Here is a 4,259-nt window from a genome sequence, read left to right as displayed (position 1 = left end):
TGACAAATCAAAATCTTGAATCTTGAATCTTAAAAAAATAACAGGTCTTTTGGTTGAATAGTGTTTGGGTTCAAACCAATGAGGATGATTTCAATTTTTTTATACTATATTTTTTTTATAGATTTGAGAGCTGCCAGTGCTGTAGATTATAGAAAATGATTATTTCTATTGCAGCCTGAATTTTAGTTTCTCACATTTGGAATATGGCACACAAGTTGAACTATTTTTATGGCAGTACAGTGGTACTTTTATGCCATTGTGGGAGCTCAGCAGCATAAATCAAAATCATGAATCCATTTTCATTGCAGTTTGACTTGGACATTCTGCCCAACAACTATGTTTTTTTTAAGACGGGGAAGTCAAACAGGATTTAAAACAACATGGAGGTGAGCGAATAAAGATAAATATACATTTTTGGGTCAGTTATTCACTTAAAACAGCTGTACTTTGAAAGTGTAATTTTTTTTTTTTTTTTTTTATTTTTTTTTTTGCTTTGTTTATATGCACAACATAGCAATAAATTCACCTCCCTAGTATTCTGAAAAAAAAAAAAAAAAAAAAAAAAACCTTGGGTAAATATCAGGATTTCTCGTGAGATCGAAACAGTACAACAGCAGACCTTGTAAAAGCATAGATTTGTTTCAGTCCTTGGGGCAAGACTGGAACAAACAAAATGATTACGCTCTGATGGGTGTCTTAAAAGGGCACGGCTGAAGAAATTAGGATGCAAGGAAGAAAATGAGGTGATTATAAAAACTCTTTTATACACAGAATGTTATTATATTTGACTTTTCATCAGTGGTTTTATAAGAAGTCATTACTTCCCTGATTAGATGAACTGATTTCTGTACTTTTCTCGGGATAGATTTTGGATTATTTTACATTTTTGTGCATTTTTCATTAGCCTCTACAGAAGTGAAAATTGTTCTACCTGGAATAACAGTTTGGGTCTTTATATTTATATTGTGTTTTATAGGGTATGAGGCTAAAGGCTCGAAAGATGAAAAGAGAATTTGGAACTAAATGGCCACAAGCCATTACAGCACTTACCAAAACACCTGTTTGCTGATTGACCAAAATTCACCAGATCCACAAGGTCAGAATGATCATTTTGTGGTAATTTGGTCTAACGTGTAATTATTTTCAAAGAATTCAAGGGGCAAGTGCAAAGTGCGATAGCCCTGCTATCCTTTAAAATTATAAAATAAATATATTATATAAGTATATTCCTATATCTCTTAAACAGCATGTTAGTATCTGAAACAAAGCCAAATGCTTTGATAAGGCTCTGTTTAATGGAAGTCAGTGTTTTCAGATCAAACGTTCTGTCTGTAGATGTTTTTTTTTTTTTTTTTTTTTCTGTTCCTAGTGGCATTGTACATAATTTTATGCTAAATTTTTGAGGTACTTTTACCCCCACATCAGTATCACTGCAGTGCAAGCGCAGCTGTCCTGAAAGGTACATCTAATGGATGATGGCGCATGACAGCACATTAGTTACAAGATCGTGGCATTTATTTACACGTGCCAGCTCATGTGTTGTTCATTACACGCCTTTCCAACCAGAAGGCAAGACATGTTCTAGATCAATCAGCCATGGGCCAGCCCAAGGACATTTTCATTTCGCTTTCTACAAAGTGGAGATGCCAACACATAGAAAATACCAAACAAGCCCTCTATTTCAGTCAAAATGCAATTGCCACTGGGATGCTTACTTTAATTACAGTGCTAGAAGCGGAATAAACTCATTTGCAGGATTTTGTATTCAAATTTTGGGAATTTTGTGTATTCTGCAAGTGAAAGGTGACGTGATGGGGTAACCCATACTCAGAATTAGTGCTCTGAATTTATCCCATCCAAAGTGTGGACACACACACACACACACACACTGAGCAGTGGGCAGGCATTTTTTTGCTGCAGCACCCCGGGAGTCGTTGGGGGTCCGGTGCCTAGCTCAAGGGCACCTCAGTCATGGAACACCCACAATCCCTGCTGGTACCAAGACTCGAGACCACAGCCTTAGGTTTATGAGTCCATCTTTCTAACCGTTAGGCTGCGACTTCTATAAACAAAATGAGGGATTTGTTTATGCTTTTAAGTGTCATAAATGAGTTTGACTGTCTTAATGGAAATTTCTATGTGCTAAGGAAAGTTACAGCAAAAGTTGTAAAAGAGATTTTAGCAGCTTCTCCTCCTGAACAGCATGACTAAAATAGCTGTGTTTTTTTAACACTCCACTCCAGCTTGATTTAGCTTAAATCATGCATGCACTGAATCTGAGGCAATGTGTGACAATTACTGGGATGAATGAACTTGAACTGTGAGTTGTAGAGGTTTTTGCTCTTTGTGCTAAGTGTCACAGGTTTCTACTGTCAAGTTCATGCACTTTGTGTAAAAGCATTAACCCCTTCTCAAGCACGACCCCACCCCCCATGGGTAAAAATACCCATAAATACCCATTACCAATTTCAAAATTTCAAATGGTAGCATATATTTTATCTATAGATTTGTTCTTTAGGGTAGTGAACTTCTGATCCTGGCATTGCTTCTGGCGTGCTTTATCGGTTGAGGAACTCCTGTAGCTTCTGTTTCCTTTTTAACTCGTTCTCTCTAAGGGCCACCAGTTCCTTTCTTTTCCTCCTTCACCCTTTGAGTCCTTCACGCTGACCTTCCTCACCCCACCTGATTTCCCATCGCTCTGTGGGCCAGATGCAGCCTGCTTTTCCATCTTCCCTGGAGATGCAGCTCGACTCTTTTGCTTCCATTTTTGTCTGCACTCAAGGGCAGGAAACATACAGACTTTGAAGAATCTGCCATGTCATTCCATCTCAGAGTCTGTCCCTGCACCCGCCATGATCTCATTGGACGCCTAGAGCGAAAGTGCGGTCACATCAGCTGAAGTCTTTAAAGACCTCATGCAGTGCAGTCACGGGCAGTTTTCTTTCCTGTACTGACATATTTCCTATTTCCATTTCTCAAATTCTGATTCCCATTTTGATGTCATGGGGTCCTTCAGACAACACACTTGAAGGTGTCATGATCTGGTTTGGCAATGAAAATTTAATATTTCCACCTGCACTTTTAAAAAATAAAGGTTCCAAAATTGAATTTTTCAATGATGCCATTAAAGAACCATTCTGGGTTCCATAAAGAACCTTTGAGTGAACAGTTCTAAAGAAAGAGCCTTTTTTAGTGTGAAGAACATTTTAATAATCTAAAGAACCATTTGTGGAATAGAAAGGTTCTATGGATGGAATCATCACTGATTACATGAGCAAACATTGATGGTTCTCCATGAAATAATCAAAACTCTTAAAATAAAGGTTCTAATCTTTATTTTGAAGTGTTGGTGATACCATGAAGAACATTTAACATCCATAGAACATTTCCATTCCACAAAAGTTTTTTTTTTTTTTTTTTTGATTATTAAAATGTTCTTCACACTAAGAAAAATACAATACAAAAGTTATTTTAAGAATTTGTTTACTGAAAGGTTCTTTTTGTGACATCAACATATAGCATTGCTGTAAAACCCTTTATTTTAGAACCTTCATCTTTAAGAGTTTTATGGAACCATCGATTCCAATTATGAAATCTTTATTTTTAAGAGTGCAGACTGAACTTTTATCTTTCTTCTGCATTTGTATTGCAGCTGCATGAAGAGGATTTGTTTAAGGACAACTCTTTTGAAACGTTAATGCTTGTTTTCAGGTGTCCTGAAAGGTGGCCTATAAGGACAAGAGCTGTGGAGGTCAAAACGGACAGGAAGTGGCTGTTTGTTTGTCTGGACACTTGTTTGTGAGTCTGGCCATTATCCTCCTCATTAATTCTGATGGTAAATAGCCTGGCTCAAGATTGGGAAGGTTATATTGACCTCACACCTCTCCATAACAGTATGTTTGAATTATTTTAGCCCTCACAGTGGCCGGGTTTGTCCTTTTTTTTTTTTTAGGCCAGCTATTGTGTTTACGGCCTTTACAACAAGGGATCTGCCACACTAGTGGCTTTTATCCACCACGATGTCATCTTATTTTAATAGATTTGTTTACCCAAGGCTGATGGTTAAAATTAAAATTCTCTCTCCATTCAATGTTGTTTGAATGGTTGTCTGTAATTTGTTGAACACAATGTGGTTTGTTTTAGGCTCTAGTATATGTATTAACTCTAAGCTGTTAAATAATGAAAGATAAAGTCAGATTATTTGTTGTCCCCCAGGTGAAACTTCCCTGCATGCTTTTTTTTTATTTATTTATTTGTAT

General features: G+C 36.9%; 1 long non-coding RNA gene across 1 annotated transcript; it reads left to right on the top strand.

The window, feature by feature from the left end:
• The first annotated feature begins 578 nt into the window (after positions 1-578).
• On the top strand, positions 579-4,045 carry LOC127968974 (uncharacterized). Its single transcript, XR_008156196.1, has 3 exons — positions 579-743; positions 977-1,096; positions 3,712-4,045. It is a non-coding gene; the product is annotated as an uncharacterized LOC127968974 (long non-coding RNA).
• Positions 4,046-4,259: the final 214 nt, after the last annotated feature.

The sequence above is a fragment of the Carassius gibelio genome, chromosome B12 (genome assembly GCF_023724105.1).
Source record: "Carassius gibelio isolate Cgi1373 ecotype wild population from Czech Republic chromosome B12, carGib1.2-hapl.c, whole genome shotgun sequence".
In the NCBI taxonomy this organism is placed as follows: Eukaryota; Metazoa; Chordata; class Actinopteri; order Cypriniformes; family Cyprinidae; genus Carassius; species Carassius gibelio.
This window is presented reverse-complemented; position numbering and strand designations above follow the sequence as displayed.